This window comes from Haemaphysalis longicornis, unplaced genomic scaffold (genome assembly GCF_048455015.1).
Source record: "Haemaphysalis longicornis isolate Haplotype H1 unplaced genomic scaffold, Haemaphysalis longicornis Haplotype H1 scaffold_14, whole genome shotgun sequence".
NCBI classification, from domain to species: Eukaryota; Metazoa; Arthropoda; class Arachnida; order Ixodida; family Ixodidae; genus Haemaphysalis; species Haemaphysalis longicornis.
The window spans coordinates 49,961,185-49,980,476 of NW_027526245.1; positions in this window are offsets into that span (position 1 = coordinate 49,961,185).

Sequence of the window (19,292 nt, forward strand, 5' to 3'; positions counted from 1 at the left end):
GTTTCACACCAGGTTACCTAAACTTCAGTGAATAGATTGCTTTCCTACTGGAAAATGCACTTATGTACTCGGCGGCGGGAAGCGCGCCTTCTCTTTCGCAGTACGCGGCTAGGCTGCGGGAACGCCTTTTGGCAGCTCAACGTACGGCTAGGAAGAACCTCGACCTGGCGCGCATGAAGCAAGCCGAGCAGCCTAACAAAGGCTGTCGCCACCTTGTGTACAACATCGGTGACCTAGTGCTAAGGAGAACGCACCTACTCAGCAACGCTTCTCGCGGTCTCACCGGAGCGCTCGCACACAAACGGCAAGGGTCATACCGAATAACGGCGCATACAACTCTGCTCGTGTATGAGAACCAGTCGCTTGAAAGCGACGAGCTTAAGGGTTCTCTGCGTGTTAGCGATCTCAAGGCCTGTCACATTCGCACTGCCGATGACGAGGAGGTGATAGCGCAACCATAAGGTGGGATACTAGCTTCTAATGACACAACGGGCGGTGCTAGGTTTCGCACACATCGCTCCGACCTAAGTGTGCGGCAGTGTCTACTCGCCACGGGTTCCTTTTTACGTGGTTTTGCAACTCAGCCACCTGCAGCGCGGCGCAGTCATCGCTCAGACTTTTATCCCGTCACCGGCCTCGTGGTACGAGGCGTGGTTTCGTACCTGGCCGTTACGATGCCAACCTGGGCCTACCGACAGCGGGACCTCCCGGAGTGACCCAGGAACCTCGTCGCGCGACCAGCCTTGTGGTTCGAGGCGATACGTTCACGCCTAAGCGTTGCGAGTCCGGCCCGGTCTTGCCGAGCAGCTGGACTTTCTGTTGCGTCGGCCGGGAACCTGCGGCCATGGGCCTCGGAGATGCGAGGCGGCCGTCGATCGCATCCTAATCAACAGCGGAGGCCTGCTGTGCCACTGGCATGGAGACACCGTGGGATGGAGCCTACAGCTCGCTCTGGGGCTTCGAGCCTCTACAAGCACCCGTCTACGCAGGTTTTTCCAGGGGTCATCGCGGCGTCTCCGGTTCTGTCTCCTACGTGGTGACGATGGCGACCGGGTGGCATGCTGCCGCGCCCCAGTAGAACAGCAGTCCCACGTGCATTAAGACCCCGGGGACAATTATCATCGATCGACCCGTGCGCCGTGTTTGAGGGGGGAAGAAATGCGGTGAACGCTTAGGCGCAATGACGTTTGGTCTAGAGGGTGTTGCATGGAACCACTCGCTGTGAGCTCTCTCTATTCCTCTTCCTCCTCGCTTGCCTTTACGGCCTCCGGCCACAGGACTTGGGGCGTCGGCGCCCGAGCGATGGCGCTGGTGGACACGGAGCAGCGGGCAGAGGTGTGGGAGAAGTGGGGGTATGGCGGAGACTCGTGCTGGGGTTTTGGACAGCAGAGAGTTTTGATGTGTGTGCGTGTGTATGCCCGGAAGGGCGACCGCGAGGTGGACGCTGTAAGTAGAGCTTTTCACCCAACCGCAGTGCGCTTCATTCCTTGGCATGCCGTAGAGAGCAGGCCCACAAGCTCCAGAGTCCGCTACTTCGTATGAAAAGTGTGAAGCGCGTTTTTGTAGTGTCAATGCAGAGTTAGTTCTTTTCGGAACCGAGGAATATCCTGCTTAAATTAAGTTGTAGATGGCTAAATACACCGTTTGCTTATTTCTGAGCATAAACGCTGGTATCATTCCCAAGCTATCTACAAAACGTCCACAAACACGCTGTCAGTAAAACGTAGACGCTTGGCCAGGTCTTTTAAATATTGTAAAAATAGCATTGTTCCCTGAATTTAACCCTCCGCACGCCTTTGTTTTAGTAAGTGGTTGTAAAATTGAATCAGTAATATTTGCAAACTCACATCGGTTAGTGTAAGCCCGCTGCGTAATTCTCGTTTTGTTTACCGGCGAGACGCGAAGTTGGAAGCCGCGAGCGCATGTCTCGCGTTCCTTCCTTTTGTGAGGCTAGAGGAGGGGGTGCTTTTCCCGAGAACCTTCGTTGCGCTCGGATGCGGTCAGCTCTTCCCGCGGGTCGGGCGGCGGCCGTCCTTGGCCTCGGGAGGGGATTAGCCCCGACTTCCTCATTGTGCCGGCGAGCGCCCGTGGACAAAGGCGAGGCGGCGAGACGTTAAGACGTTGCTGTAAGGCGTTAGTCTAGACCGTTCTAAGCCGTCCGGCTTTCGCTTTGGAGCAGTTACCGCCCGTTCAACCTAGTGGGGTGACTACTCCTCACGGTATGCGACTTTGTGTAGCCGAGGCCCTGCCTTGGCTTAGCGGTGGCAATAACGTTCGCGCAAAGCTGACTAGGAGTTGCGTGAGAGAGATTATCGGGTCATGTGACCGCGGGGGTGACATGTTTACGATTGGTTAGTTCTTTTTTTGTGTGTGTGTTTTATTTGTTTGTAGTGGACCAATCGGGGCCTTGAGAGCTGATGTCACCCTGATGTCAGCCCGGATACACGCCTGACATCATGTGCACTCTCGCACCAGCAGGGGCGCTGCCCAAATCCTATAAATGCTGGGAACCCCATTACCGGGGGTCGGATTTTACTTCTTGCAGGCGCTTCGCGCCATCGGCTATGCCGAGCGTTCTTCTACGATCCACCACTTGGGTCCATTCTCGTTTGTAGGTACCCTGTACCTTCAGCTATGCCGAGAGTTGTAACGAGTTACCCCATTTTATGTAAATATTGTAAATTTCTCTTGTAAATAGTACTGCCCATAAACTCCAAGTTATATCGTACCCAAGCCTGCGTCTAATGGCTACCGGAATCCAGCAACCACCGAACCCATCGACTCCTCGACGGCCGCCTCCGGCGGCTTAACAGATCGTCGGCCGCACCGGCGAACATCTCGTCTGGTCCTCATCGGCTGACGGCGGCACCAGCGGATCCACCTTTTGGGGGGAGGAGTGCGAAGGAAAACTTTACTGGCGCAGTCGGACATGCTGGTATCCGGAAGCAACGGTACGACACCTGCATCGCCTCTGGCGATTCGCCTTGGGCGAAACAACTTGGCAGAACTTCACCGCGGCGAGATCTCGGATCGTCGCCCCTGGCTGCGGAGCAGCCGAACGTCGACAGAGCCACAACCACCCTGGGCGGAGTCACCGATCGACAGCATCACTAGGAAGCCTAGCGGGAACGCCGAACCGCGGAAACCTCGAGCGACCACAGGCCGCTAGCCACACTTGACGCAGCTAAAGTGGGTGAGTCTCCTCATTTCTTTCCCCGCTGCCACTGTTGTGTCAGAGCTGTGTGTGGGCCAGAGATAGCGGGTTAAAGGGCTAACATGTCTGGCGACGAGGATAACGAGAGTGTGAGTGGCGGTAGCGACGTACAAAGTGAGGTGCTCTCAGAGCGCCAGATGGAGTACAACTTGAAAATGGCAAGGGAGCGCCGAAAAACGCTAAAACTGAACTTGCTCTTGCGAAGAGTGCCTCTCGATCGCGTGAGCCCAGCCCAGCTGGCAGTGCGTCTCCGCGCGGTAGGAACAATGGTTTGCGGTACCACGCGAAAATGCTGGCAGGCGCATTCCCAAAATTCCCTACGGACGCGGAAGTACCGATTTGGTTTGAATCGGTTGAAAGCACCCTCTTGGCATACGAAGTCCCTAAGGAGTTCTGGGGGCAGATAGTGTTTCCCATTATCGCCGAGAGGGTCGAGTACCTTTCAACGAGACTAACTCCCGCTCAGCACCGCGACTACGAATCGGTCAAGGAGGTGGTACTTGAGGAGCTGAGGCTTTCGCCCTTAGAGTACCAAAGGCGGTTCCTCGGGGCCCGCAAGCGGAAGTCGGAGACGTGGAAAAGCTTCACTACCCTACTTCGCAGCTACCTAAATTTCTACGTGGAAGCGAGAGGTGTGTCAACCTTCGAGAAGCTGTTGGACCTGCTCTTGGCCGATCAGCTGAAGACGGGGCTGACCGAGGAGGCTTTGAAATACGTGAGGCTGCGTGAGGGGGCCAGCTGGTTTGACGCATCAGAGTCCGCGAAGCTGCTGCAGACCTTTGAGGGTGCCGCAGGAAACAAAGACGCTAGCGCTGAGGCTAACGTGACCAATGGGGAAAAACCGGCGACTAAGCCGAGCGGTGACAACCCGAAGGGGGCACGGAAACTTCCGCAGGGGCCCAAGACAAGGTTTAACCAACAGAGCAAGGGGAAACCTAACGCATGCTTCGAATGCGGCGCGGAGGGTCACCTGCGCCCGAACTGCCCACGTGTCCGGGAGCGACAGACAGCCGCGACAAACGCGCCAGCGCGCACAGAAAGGCTAATCGCGCAGGTCGCCACCGAGGGACCTACAGGTGTGGGGGATCGCTTAACGAGCGTAACCATGCACTGTGGGAACCAAGAGATAAGCGCTATAGTGGATACCGGGGCAGAAATCACTGTCTTGCGGGAGAGCATCGTACCAGACGCGCTAACGGAGTCTCACGGCACCGTGAAGCTTGCGTCCGCGTTTGGGGCTGAAGTCGAGGCTAAGCTAGTAGTCCTCCCGCTTGCACTAAGGGCGGGCCAGGCGATTTTCTCCAACGTCGGGGAAGGGACTCCAGTGCTTTGCGCACTCACCGACAAGCTAACATCGCGTACAGACTGTTTGCTGTCCGCGGAGGATTCGGGCGTTCTGCAGGAAAACCGAGATCAGGAGCAGGAGGCAACCGGGATGGTCGCGACACAGACGAAGCGCGACGAGCTGGTAGCCGCGCTTGAGCTGAACGAGGCAGACGCTCCCCAAGAAACCCTGGAACAGGGTGAGGAAAACGCGAACGAAGCGGTAACCGATGAGGTTGAAGGCGACGCGGGTGATAGCATTCACGAACGAGAGCCTGCTGCGAGTGACACCCAAGCGCTTAGAACAGAGCAAAAGGGCGACGCAACCCCCGAAAAAGCGTGGCGCGATGCAGCCGACGGGAAGGGAGGCATGCTGGTTATCGACGGCTTGCTCTACCACCGAGACAAGGTGCTGGGGGAGCCGGTCAAGCAGTTGGTTCTGCCAGTGGCGCGTCGCCGCCAAGTACTCAGACTGGCTCACGAATCGCCCTGGGGTGGTCACCTAGGTTGTCGAAAAACGAGCGCTAGAATAAAGTACAGCTTCTATTGGCCAGGCATGGAGAAGGACATCCAGGAGTGTTGCAACAGCTGTCACGGTTGTCAGGTGAGGTCAGACCGGCGACTAACAGACCGCATGCCGATAGCTCCGCTAAGCCGACCAAAATACCCATTCCAAAAAGTGAACATCGACGTGGTGGGGCCGATAGACCCGCCTTCGAGACGCGGATACCGATACGCGTTATGCGTCGTGGACTTGTGTACTCGTTGGCCGGAGGTGGTCTGCCTAAGATCATTGACCGCGAAGGCTACCTGCGACGCGCTGCTGACGGTGTTCGCTAGGACGGGAGTCCCGGAAGTAGTTAGCTCGGACTGCGGGACGAACTTTACCGCGCAGCTCACCACCGAGTTTCTGGCGCGGCTCGGGTGTTCCCCGCGGTTCTCTACACCCGACCACCCTGAGAGCAACGGAGCGGTAGAGCGTTAGAACCGGGTGTTCAAAAATATGCTTTTCCATGTGGTAGGCGAACACGCGGGCGAATGGGATAAGTTCGTCCCATTTTTGCTGTGGGCTTACCGCGAGGTGCCACATGACACAACCGGGGTGTCCCCATTTCGGTTGTTGTATGGTAGGGACCCGGTCGGCCCGCTAGCTATTCTCCAACGCTCGCGGACAGGAGAACAGGAGCTCCCGATCGCCCTAGCTGAGAGTCCCGAGCAATATTTGCTAAAATTGAGGCGAAAACTTCAACAAGCGGCTGAAGCTGCAGAAGGGACTAGCGCTAGGCGCCAGCGCGAATACGCTACCCATTACAACCTACGCACTACCCCGAAGTCCTTCAAGCCCGGGGACCAGGTGCTAGTGTTCGATGATAAGCGAACCGGTAAGTTATACCGTAAGTGGTTGGGCCCGTATACAGTCAGGGAGAAATACAGGCAGCATTGCTACTATGTAGAGAAGCCGGAGGGAGCACGTATGCTGGTCCACGGTAACCGACTGCGACCCTACACCTGCCGAGTGCAGAACATTGGCGTCATATTTCATGACGACCAGGACTTCGGAGAAGTCGAATACGTGCCCAGGAAAATCGCTGCGGCTGAGGTTGCCCCAGTGCTCCCTGAGGAGAAAACCTTGCACCTACGCCCGGAGGATAGGGTCAGCATAGGCGAATTGTTTCGGCACTATGCCCCCCTGTATTCCGGAAATTTAAGAATCGCTAGGGTGGGAGAGCACAGGATTAAACTCATCGAGGGCGCGGAACTGAAGCGGAGCCGTCCGTACCGCATGCCGGAGGCATTGAAGGGAGAGGTGACGAAGCAGGTGAACGAACTGCTCGAGCTAGACCTTATATAAAGGTGCGAAAGTCCTTCCGCCCACCAGTTGGTGTGCGTTTCGAAGAAGGATGGCACGATAAGAATTTGCGTCGAATATCGGAACCTAAACGCGATCACCGAGCCCGATGCTTTTCCTATGGGTTGCCCTCAGGAGTTGGTTTTGAAGGTAGGCAAGGCACATTTCATCACCTTGATCGACCGACGACGCGGGTATTGGCAGATACCACTGGCGGAGAGTTCTCAATTGGCTACCGCGTTCGTGTCGCACATGGGACAGTTCGCGTGGCGGGTGATGCCTTTTGGTCTGCGAAATGCAGCCGCCAGCTTTCAGCGAATCATGAACCAGCTGCTCGCACCTCATGAGGGTTATGCTTGCGCCTACCTCGACGACATTGCCGTTTTCAGCGAGTCGCTGCCCGAGCACCTGCGGCAGTTAGACGCCGTGTTTGCGACGCTCGCCTCGGTGGGCCTCTCGGCGAACTAGAGAAGTGTCAGATCGCGCAGTCTTCCATCCGCTACCTGGGTCACGTGGTGGGTTCCGGGAAGCATGGCCCCGACCCAGCAAAGCTGGAGGCGATCAAAGGGCTTAAGGTACTCCAGGCCAAGAAAGAGCTCAGGAGCGCGCTGGGCCTGTGCGGATATTACAGGGAATATGTACCTAACTTTGCCGCAATCGCGAAGCCTCTGACTCAGTTGACGGCTAAGGGCACTCCCTCTCGCATCCCATGGTCTACTGAAGCCGATCATTCCTTCAAAATGATAAAACGCGCTCTCTGTGAAGCCACCTCCTTGACAACACCCGATATCACCAAACCCTTCTGGCTGTTTACCGACGCGTCAGCCATCGCCGCGGGAGCCTGTTTGGCTCAACTGACCGATGACGGCAAGGAGCTGCCGATAGCATTTGCCAGCCACCGCTTCACGCCCACGCAATCGAGGTGGTCCACCATTGAACGCGAGGCATTCGCGGTGATTTGGGGTCTGAGGAAGTTCGATACTTGGGTATTTGGCGCCAAAGTCATAGTCGTGTCCGACCACAACCCACTCAGTTACCTCACCCAGACAGTACCGCAAGGGGCAAAGCTCACGCGTTGGGCCTTGGCATTGCAGCGGTATAACATTGTGGTAAAACACCGGAAAGGCGAGGCACACGCCAACGCGGATACCCTGTCCCGCCTTCCGAACGAGTGCTGGAATGAGGCGCAGTAACGGCTCTGACATACGCATTGGCCGGGGAACAGCGTGGGCAGGCCACCGGTGCCGGTGTGTGTGCGAGTGTGTGCGCGTAGACGAAAACGGAACACTGAAGAAGTGGCCGTATAAACAATCGTCTAGCCAGTGGCAACCAGTGTACCTGTGGTGTTTCTAGTGTTTTTTTTCTGTTCCTTTTGTCTAGCATTGCGGTACTGTTGGGTCAGGGTGTAGCGTGTCTCACGTTATATTGTGTCATTTTTAGTTTCAGTTCTAAGCCCGAAACTGCGTGAAAAACAATAGCTACATGCAGCTGACTTTTATTATTTTTTTTTTGTTCTGCTAATACTGAGTTCAAGTTATTGCAGAATCTTGGCATGGGGGTGTAAGCCCGCTGCGTAATTCTCGTTTTGTTTACCGGCGAGACGCGAAGTTGGAAGCCGCGAGCGCATGTCTCGCGTTCCTTCCTTTTGTGAGGCTAGAGGAGGGGGTGCTTTTCTCGAGAACCTTCGTTGCGCTGGGATGCGGTCAGCTCTTCCCGCGGGTCGGGCGGCGGCCGTCCTTGGCCTCGGGAGGGGATTAGCCCCGACTTCCTCATTGTGCCGGCGAGCGCCCGTGGACAAAGGCGAGGCGGCGAGACGTTAAGACGTTGCTGTAAGGCGTTAGTCTAGACCGTTCTAAGCCGTCCGGCTTTCGCTTTGGAGCAGTTAACGCCCGTTCAACCTAGTGGGGTGACTACTCCTCACGGTATGCGACTTTGTGTAGCCGAGGCCCTGCCTTGGCTTAGCGGTGGCAATAACGTTCGCGCAAAGCTGACTAGGAGTTGCGTGAGAGAGATTATCGGGTCATGTGACCGCGGGGGTGACATGTTTACGATTGGTTAGTTCATTTTTTGTGTGTGTGTTTTATTTGTTTGTAGTGGACCAATCGGGGCCTTGAGAGCTGATGTCACCCTGGTGTCAGCCCGGATACACGCCTGACATCATGTGCACTCTCGTACCAGCAGGGGCGCTGCCCAAATCCTATAAATGCTTGGAACCGCATTACCGGGGGTCGGATTTTACTTCTTGCAGGCGCTTCGCGCCATCGGCTATGCCGAGCGTTCTTCTACGATCCACCACTTGGGTCCATTCTCGTTTGTAGGTACCCTGTACCTTCGGCTATGCCGAGAGTTGTAACGAGTTACCCCATTTTATGTAAATATTGTAAATTTCTCTTGTAAATAGTACTGCCCATAAACTCCAAGTTATATCGTACCCAAGCCTGCGTCTAATGGCTACCGGAATCCAGCAACCACCGAACCCATCGACTCCTCGACGGCCGCCTCCGGCGGCTTAACAGATCGTCGGCCGCACCGGCGAACATCTCGTCTGGTCCTCATCGGCTGACGGCGGCACCAGCGGATCCACCTTTTGGGGGGAGGAGTGCGAAGGAAAACTTTACTGTTAGTTAATAAGTAGCTGTACACAAATGGTAAAAAGGGAGAGTGGATTCCTGCTTTTTCAAGTTCTGGCAATGTTTCTTATGAATAATGGTATAAAACACTTTGAGAAAATATTAAAAACTGCTTCAATATACTCACCTGCGTCAATGGCGCTTTACATTATCGATAGCAAATATTAGAGCCAGCTCACTAGGATATCCCACGCGGAATCTATACCGATGCCGTGTTAAAGTGTACAGTTAATCAGGTATTTAACAAGCGATTTCCAATTTTTGGGGGGTTGGCTTTATTAAGTGCGAATGCACTTCTTACGCTACCCTGAGTCACGCTTCTGCCGCCGTCCGTATTCAGCCGCAGGTGTTATCGCGCGCGCGCCTCCTAGCCCTTAGCAACGGCGCGGAGCGGAGGGGAGAGCGGGCGTAGCAACGGCGCCATGATGTAGTACGCCACGTGACGTCGTGCGCTCTCGCCTCCTCTCCCCTTCCGCTCGCCGTGACGTCACGCGCTCTCGCCCTTTCTCCCCTTCGCTCGCCTGCCGTTTGCGCGCTCTCGCCTCCGTCTCCCCTTCGCTCGCCTGCTTTTGCGCGTTCTCGCCTTCCTCTCCCCCTTCGCTCGCCTGCCGTTGCGCGTTCTCGCCGCCTCTCCCCTTTCACTCGCCTGCCATTGCGCGCTCTCGCCTTCTCTCCCGCTTCGTTCGCCTGCCGTCGCGCTGCGCGACGGTTTAAAGGCGAGGCTGTCGCGGCCCGAACGTGATCACGCGGGGGTGTTAATGTAACTAACGGGCAAATGCCACCAAATTTCAACAAACTACCCCTCATAGCATCACCCGTGCATTCGCACTTCCTCATGCTCCCCTTCGGGGAAATGTGGGGGAATTTTTAAAAAAGGTCGTGCATAAATTGAGCGATATTGTGAGACTACTTCCTATTAGAGGATTGCGGTTTTTTACTACATGAGTGAACGTACCAAGCTTAGGGCCTCTTGAAATGGGGCAATTTGAAATAAATCATGGTCAATATAGGGTAATTAGGGTGAGATATAATGACCTGCAAGCCTAATCTTCAATGGGTGTACTCCATTACGTCCGGGCCTCATTGTTTTATAGCCTCTCATGGTAGTGCAACTTCGCCTGCTTCAGCAGGAAGAATGTGCAAGTGGATAGGGGCCAGTATTTTTCTACGAGAGGTTGGTGAGGACATGATGTCATTATAAGAAAAAATCGAAAAAATTCCTCAGTAACAGTTGAGTAAACTAGCCTACTGGGTTTTGTTGTAATTTGATACAAAGTTCTGTGATGTACGCAGTTTGAGGAACGTTTTGATAAGTTCTCATGTTTCGCTAGTATAACTTTGACATTTTAGAATTTATTTTTTGAACTTTACCTTCTTCGGCAGTTGTAAGAGCTTCTTAAGCATGTTATAATAATCAGTGCTACTTGTCTTTAGCGTTGGGTTGAACGGTTGACTGTTTATTTTGGGATGTAAATTATATCATTTATTTATACGACGCAAAAACGTGCGGGTTATCTATGAATTTCTTGGTGCAGAGTACAGCAAGTGGTATGAATAGTAAAATGTGCTAGTTGATATGAGCTTCGTAATAAATAATCAGAGTTATTATAGGCAATGATTTTGTTAACATCAAAAAATGGGGCGCCATTCAGTGTTCTTAGTAACTTCTATGAATTCATGTTATCAAATTATCGCTGTTTCTTGTGGGCACGCTGCGATCTGACTGAATTTGAATGTACAATTTTTGGACAATGATAAGAGATGTAAAAATAAAAGTACCTGCACAATATTTGGTTGTTGTATTACACAGTAGATGGTTGGCGATCCAGGTGAGCAGTATATAGTAGATAGTGTTACAAGTGACCCGAGATCATATCCTGTGTAGCATTTTACATAGCTAGAAAAAAGAGAACTTGTGCATCAGTGGTATCAAAAACAAAACCGCCAAATATCACTATGTTTTAAGTGTGGGGCACATTATGGGCTCGCCATGTCGGTGTAGCACGCTGTAACGGTCGATGTCAAAAGAGTGCCGAAGTCAGGCGGGGCCGCGAAATAACGAACCCAAGTAGACCCCGGCGTTCCGTAATTGGGCATTCTGCAGCGGCTTCAAAAACCAAGTGGTTTAAATAGTCACAAACATTCAAAACTTGTGAAGCGGTGGTGCTTGTCATACATCTCCCCGTTTTGTAGCGAAAAAAAAAACAAAAACTCCAGGTTCAGTTGACGCAAAATAGATGTACTGAACCGGCAGCAGCCCCATTTAGGTAGTTGAAAACGCACGTTAGGTTGGTTTCTGCGATAGTAAGAGAAAAAAAGTGGCAGTGCAACGTCGGCACGTGCGGGTGGAAAATCAAGCACAGAAAGAACAGAACTCCCGCTGTAGCCATTTTAAGCAGCGGGACCCCAGCCCTACAAAGACGGGGTATTTGAATTGCTCTGGGTGTTAGCACTGATCGGATAACGGCGATAGAGGCCATTATGGCGAGTCACTTCCTCTGCACGTCCGTCGGCTTTCACGTTGAGTGGGATGGCGTAATTTGTTTTTGTTTTCCCTGGTTAGCTCGTCTAAACTTGCTGGACGTTTGAAGCAGAAATCGCTCTAATCGAAACATTTTAACCTAAAGGTATTCATTTTAACCTAAACGTAAAGGTAAAGGTGAGTATTTTAGTTTCATGTTTTGTTTCAACAAAGAATTGAAGTGATTGTAAACGCACAGATTCTGCGTTAGCCCAAGTTAATAAATTACACTACGACGCGTTTATATTATTTCATCTAGGGTAAATAATGTAGAGCAGTAAAAGCGGTGTATTTTCGGAAGTTAAATACCGCATTGTACCAGCGGATACCACAAAAAATTTAATCGGAATGAATAAGACACGTTTCCGCAAAATACACGACAGAGAGGCAATGAGTTACAGCGGTGGAGAAGTCAATTATGTTATCGAGAAATCTTGTAGGACAATTGAAACTAAACCTAATGAATTATTTATGAGTTGTTTATGTTTTTCTGAGCAAAGATTAAGGCTCATCGTTGTAGTCACAGGCACTTTTACCTTCATATCAGGGACCTGCAAGAGTACGCAGTTGAGGAAAAGACGCTTAGTTCGTTGACGATCGGTATGACATCCACACAGCTGCTCTTGCCCTTCCTTGTCTTGCTGTGGAAGTTGGATGCTCAGGGAAATTTCCATTCCTGATTCTTTTTCCGGGCTGGCGCCTGTGCGAACAATTCCTTCTTTTGGGGTGTCAGGTGCTCGTTTACGAGAACGTTCTTTTCTGGTGTCTGACGACTGCCGAGTGCAGTCGTTCCCAAGCGGGCTATGCTAGCTGCCGCTACAAAGTCTTCCTTGTTAGCACACAAGAAATACCGAGCTATTACGTCTTTATTTTCCTTGCCCCTTACGCGGTAAACGACATCAATGTCAGTAGTTGTGACAGAACATTCTATTTTGCCACCCATTGCTTGCAAGCTGGCGTGCAGTCTTCATTTGCGTTACGTGGGAACTCTTATTTTTATCAGTATTGTTGACACGGGAGTATTTCTCTGTTTGCCGACTCTGTCGCGTAGTTCATGTGTTAGATGCGAAGCATCTCATGCTCGGGGCTGGGTCTCTCCCACCCTTGTCGTTGTCCGCCGTACGCACCCCCAATGCGCATGCCTATCCCGGCAAAGCTGATGATGATTGTGGCAAGATGCCCCTAGGGATTGGATTAGACGCGAAGCATCTCATGTTTGGGGCTGTGTCCCTCCCTCCCTCTTCGTTGTCCGCCGTCCGCACACCATCTGCGCATGCCTGGCCAGGCACCGCTGATGATGATTGTGGCAAGATGCCCCTAGGTATTGGCCAACCAAAGGATTCATCACGAGATAGCTTCGCGTTCAACCACCGTCGTTATCTTCCCGTAGTGGAACCCTGAGTGGTATGCGAGGCATTTCTTCTCTCCTCTCCGAAGCTCCTCTCCTCTCCGGGATGGCGCAACGAATAACAACCGGCGCCTCCGCGCGCGATAATGCGAAGCAGCTTAGGGTTAGAGACGTGATGGTAGCTGGTGCATACTCTGCTGAGGACGCCACTGTAGCTCCGTGTTATAAATCACAAGCTCGCGCGCTCCGCTCCCCTCATTCTCTTCCCGCAACGCCGTAGTTGAACTGAAAACTAATGGGAATTTGAGTCGACCCAATGGCTGCTTCGCATACTACTCAGGGTTCCCCTCGGCGAAGATGGTGAAATTTTTTTTGGTTGCTTGTTTAGGAAAGAAAACGCGTCTGAATTGTTTTTATGTTTGCAAAAATTTTGTGATATTTCTAAGGCTTTGTTGTATTTCTTGCACTTCCTGGCTAAGCAAGTCAACTTCAAGTGGCAACTGCGCGTTGTAGTCATCAGAAATGGTAAGCACAAATCTTAGCAGCGAAAAAAAACGCTAAATATGAAAAGGGAAACCAAAAATAGAACTTAGTATGAATCTGTGGGACGAAAAGCGCACAGTTAGGTGTTGCGTCCTTGCGCTGATGCTGCCGCCAAGTGAAGCACTGCGCAGATAATCGGTCTTATCAGCTGGAGCCGACAGAGCTAGGTGCGGCTTGGCGGCTTGGAAATAGTAGTCACTGGCGTGTAACAAGGTGATGCCTCGGGCGAATACAACGCAGCCTCGTGTGTTTTGTCTTCGCATAGACTTGCGTGGTGCTCTGGCTTGAATATGTATGCCCTGAAAAGGCGAAAGCATACAGTTACGGAGAGTCCTTGCACAGTGCTACTGCCAAGTGACCCATTCACCACCACATAAATGGTTACTGAAGAGTTGGCGTCTCGTCAAAGTGATAGAATAATTAACCGACACCGCAAGCAGAAAATAAAGAAAATATTTTTTGGCTTAGGTGGGATTGAAATATAGCTATTACATAAGGCGAGTCCAACTTGGGTACCCTGCAGCAACACCCGTATTGGCATTAGGTAAAAAAGGTAAATGTAGGAGCGCATTACAGCTGTCTACATAGGAACATCTCTTACGAACAATTATTGAGGTCTGATAGTACAATTTTAGTATTGCATTTGTAGTAGCAAAAAAACGCGTTTACTCTACAGGGGAATATTACCTGGTTCAAACTTGATATATTCAATTTAAAGAAGAAAGCAATCCTCATCATATCGTATGCTTTCATATTCTAAATTATCAGAAGCAGAACAAAAACTGGGGAAAATACGAAAATTACGGAAAGGGAAAAGACCCATGAGTATGCCAATGTACCGACACAATCGCCTCAATGAACTCCAACAAAGATGGTTTGAGCAATCCAAGCCTTAAAGTAGCCAAGCGTGTGTACTTTATTAGAATATAGTCAGGGCTAATCTGGCAGATCGGCCAAGTCGTTCAGTCGTAGTAATGTATTAAGAAAAATGACGTGATAGAAAAGGACCATAACAATGGTAATAAAAAGATACAATTTCTGCACTGGAGGCTTACCGGGGTAAATCAGTCCTGTTAATTACAAAGGTTCGTAAGTGCATGCACGCCTATATGAATATCTGCTGGTATAAAGGATAATTTGCCAAGCGCCTCCACTACGATGGACTCACTACACCTGAATTCTTATGGCGCAAACGTTACAGGCCCGGCATATGCTGCTCTCATGAGGAATACATCGCCTCAACAGCAGAGGATGTATTCACAGCGCACCTGCCTATATATCGAGAAATGCCTAGATAGAAATAAATTGTACCGTTTTACCAATCCCAAACAGATTCAGTGCTGACTGGTAAGTGTTTCCTTTAACGTGTACTTCTGGCATTCCTGCATACTTGTTCACCAGCATCGTCACCCTATTCTGAATAACCTGATATGCCAGAAACTGCAGTCAATGCTCCCATCTCCGCAAATGTTTCTCAAAATACGGATGGCGAACTCCAAATGTTTGCTGGTGAGACCAACCCAGGATAACTTAGTGCTCACTAGGGTGGCGGACATCTTGACACGCCCGGTCACCCACCATGTCCAGTCGCTTTGTATTGACGCGGTGAAAGAAACGAGGAAGTTTAGCCGTGAGTGGACCTGAGATTCCTATAAAGAACACCGCAATTGTATTCAAGCTGGGTTTATCGCACCGATAAAAACATCGGAGCAACAGGTTTGATGACGTCTTTATTTTTCGGCAGGAAAGAAACTTGCAAGTTTGCCTCAAAAGAGCTACAAAGAAATACTAGATATGCGCGTGAGAGTAGACAGATAGTTATTTTGTTCAATACATGGTCCCTGTGTTCGACGTAAGGCCGTCTTTTGGCGCTAAAAATATTCGGACAACATTGAAAGTCTAGTATTTATCGTGCCCGTGAGTATTCGAATATTGCGCGCTACAACGTGTTAGGCTATTTCGTAATTCACAGTCCGAAATGTGCTGCACACGTTTTTATTAACGTGTGGGATCATAACCACGGAACACAAGGAGGTAATTTCAGATATCATTGGGGCACACGATATCGCAATAGAAATTTTTTTTATTATAAGGGACGAAATGAATGTCTGTCATGATAATAAAACAGTCGTGGAACGTGCAATAAAACGCCGTAAGACCTAATGGAAGTAAACTTTCAAATATGTGGTATTTTAATAGAGTCTATCATAATTCTTCCTGTTCACTGTAAATTGTGTTTAAAGTGGCGCTTTACCGTGTGTCTCATTTGTTGTTGGCGAGCCTGTTAGGCAAAAGAATCGTTCGCATAAAGGGAATTGCAGGAAAACATGAACATGCAAATTAGCACGAATATGTGTGCCAAAGAACATTATTGCAAATTGAATACTGAAGAAAACATTTGTCTCAATTGCGATATCCGAGCGATACGCGTGATGCGTATAGAGGGACAGGAAACAACGGGTTGTCTTTCCTAACGTAAAACATAGGGAGGAGCGAAGCATGCAATGTATAAGTGAATTCAAATATTTTAGGTATTTCTCTTGCCACAGGACAAACGCTGATTGGGCGCCAGAGAAGCGCTGATCGGAGGAGCAATGGCGCATTTTTCGGGCGATGGAACCGCCTCAACAAGTTTATGATTGCTTGCAAGTGAAACAGCCTGTAGTGTTCAACCAAATTTAAGCAATTTACGTCCTCCATCTGTCCCAGTATGTGGTTCTGACCCAGCTCAACGCGAGCCCCGTGCAATGCCCGTGCTTAGCTCTGGGTGTTTTCCCTCGGGGATTCATTCTTTGCTTGCTAGTATACCTTTCTTCCTTCCACCGCTTACCCGACCCAATTATGCCTAGCGTCGACATGCGGCGGGTATTTGTGTTACACGCAAACTATAACCCACCTACACACAGCAACTGCTTGATCTTAATGATTGATAAAGCTGACAGAGAGCATTCCATAAATCTTTCTTATGTTAGTTTATTTTGAACTGGTTTTGTACATCTTTATTTTAGTTGACGTTACGCTATAGCGGGAAGCGATGTAAAACGAGTGTCTCTGTGTTTTAGTACCGTTACTACAGGAGACGATTAGAGGAGACACCAACAGCCCGAGCTCCTAAGGTGCTCTGGCCCTAAAATTTCAAGCATGATTTCGACTGACCGCTGCATAGAATACAAATTTTTTGAAAACGAGTGGGCACTAGTTTTCTCCTATGTTACACAAAAGGGAAGACCACAAATGGGGTACTAGAGAAACAACGCTCAATACACAAGACACCAAGACCACTATCTGGTTAACTGTTCGGGGAGGAGGGGGTGAGAAGCTTAGGCAAACCAAAGCAACAAATTTATCCTCTTCATTATGAATTCTTCATGGCACCAAAATACTCACGTGCTGGTTCGTAAAATTATTTGTCTTCTGCCGGCCCTACTGAGTGCATGTGTATTGTCTGCGAATCAGTGATTTGGAATTGAAAAGCACGCGTTCATAACTAATCAGAGAACTGTTTAGCCCTGGCTCATTCTCACTTATGCAGGCATTTACGTATTTGGTATTACAGTACTTAGTACGTTCGTTGCAATGGAATTATCGAAAAGCGCTTCTCTGACGGTTTCACGGATAACGTAAACTAGAAGGAAGGACTCCTTTCCGGCGCCGCTAGCATTATGCAAAACTAGTACTGGTACTAGTACCCCATGCGAGACGGCACCATTTTAGGTACACCACGGACAACACTTTGTACAAAATAAGCTTTATTTTGTCAGTTAAACCAAGAAAAACGATGGAGTAATGGAAAAACAGATGCTTGCAGACATACGGATTCAACCAGATTATCCGACAAAATTTCACATGTAACCCACACCCAATTGCTTTGAAGGGTTTCAGTACCCTTTAAAACTTGAAAAATAATACCATTTTTCTAGTGCGTTTTGCAGAGGAAACAAGCTTTTGTTTGTGAAACAATAATTTTTATTGAGCGCATTTTCGCCCAGGCAGTTCAGCGTAGAACATAGTTTCGGCATATTCCCATCGAACACCTAATGGCGTCTCAGCCGAATGACCGACAATTACCTGCCACGCAAAAGGCTTAACCAAAATTTCAGCATTGTTTTGGACCTTCTTGTGGCTCTTGGAAAGTGACAAAGTCGTCGAAGAGAAATGAACCAAAATATAAGTTACTAATTCTCATCCAGGCAACTCGCAAGTTTCTTTAAAGTAGCTCCCCTGTCGAATGCTTTGAAATTTTGTGATGCTTTCAAAACGAGTTTGCGAGCCACGCCAGCCTATTCTTATTAAGATGAAAATACATAAAACAAATACGCAAATTTCACAACAATCTCACACCTCCCGATCACAGGAAAACGACGAGTTGTATTTTTTCAGCGTTAGTGCGATGCATGAAGACATCTGCAAACTCTGGCCCAGTTATTGATTTTCTCATACTTAAGCAATCGGTATGAAAGCAAACAACCTAAGGAACAGAGAGAGACCCCTATTTTCCCGGCGGAGGTGAAGACTTCTGGCTGGCCTAGGTGGTGTAAAATGTAGATCACATTGTGATGATTGCGCAAGAGTCATTTTATGCAGTAGAACTATAATGTTTATCTTCGAGAGCAGACCCTAGTCAACGGCAATTATTTTTCTCAGAGCTAAAGGCTTTCTTCCTTCATCCTCTTTCCCATGGCCTATACAAACATTTTGGCGCACTCGGTAAACCTCATGAAGAAACAAAGCTGGATAAAACAATACGGGAAAGGAGCGAAGACGATTGGCCTCTTAGCCATCTGGTGGGTCTTTTATTACCAAGGATGCCTTTCAATATACCTGTGTAGCATGTTCCGCGCATTTAATTAATGGTTATGTGCACTAGCCACAAGGCATTACTCCACCTATGTGGGTATGCATGGGATGCCCTTGAATCAAAAGAAGACGCTTTTCTTGTTAGCGAGGTTCTAGAACGCGTTGTGCACTCCTGTCCCGGCTGTTTGTGTCTTGTGGCTTGACGACCCGTTTGTAAATAACCCCCTCAACCTTCTATGGGATCGTCCATTGTCTTCCTGACAGTTTTCCGGAGATCGCGGTTCAGCTGGGTCTCCATTTATGTAGTGTTTAGCTGCCTACTCGCACACTTCGCCCGATGATGTCTCAAAGTTAAGATCCAAAGCATAGACTTGCTTTGGCACCCAATTTCTTCCTCGGCACGGTACCTCAAAGGTGTTCAACAGGCTTCAATGTCATTAGTGATCGCGAAGTTGAACCATAGCTCACTCCTTACAAACGTTTGAGCTCCTGTAGCAACTAATAGATAACACTGAAGACGAGCGTTTTCTACTTGTTACGCAAGAGTTAGCGCAATTGAAGAATTCTATTTTGTCCCTCGTGCATCGCGTAGAAAGCTAATTGACTTTGAAAAGGCAACCGTTGAGCAATACCGTTTGAGTTACCGCAATTATTTATACATCATAAAAACTTCGTGTACGTTCCCTCGGCAGCATCACCCTCACATACTAGTGCCCAAAACGCTGTCTCTGCTGAGGGTATTGAGCCCATTGGTTCTTTATCAAACGGTACATGTCCTACATAGCTCTGCCAAAATCGGCGCTCCAATTCTGCAAATCACAATAACTCTTTACAAATATCGGCACCGCTATTGATACGCCTAGTGAACCGTAATCTCTCGTTAACTCTAACAGTTTTCTCTCTCGTTTAAATTTGCAAAGCTCGTAATGTAACTGTCACTGAATCTACGTTTTCTGCTAAAACGTCGAACAACAAAGTGTTTACAAGCTACAAGAAAAAGAATTTAAATCTCTACTATGGTGATATAGCATCATTTGCAACAGGACAGGCTTGACTCATTTACTCAA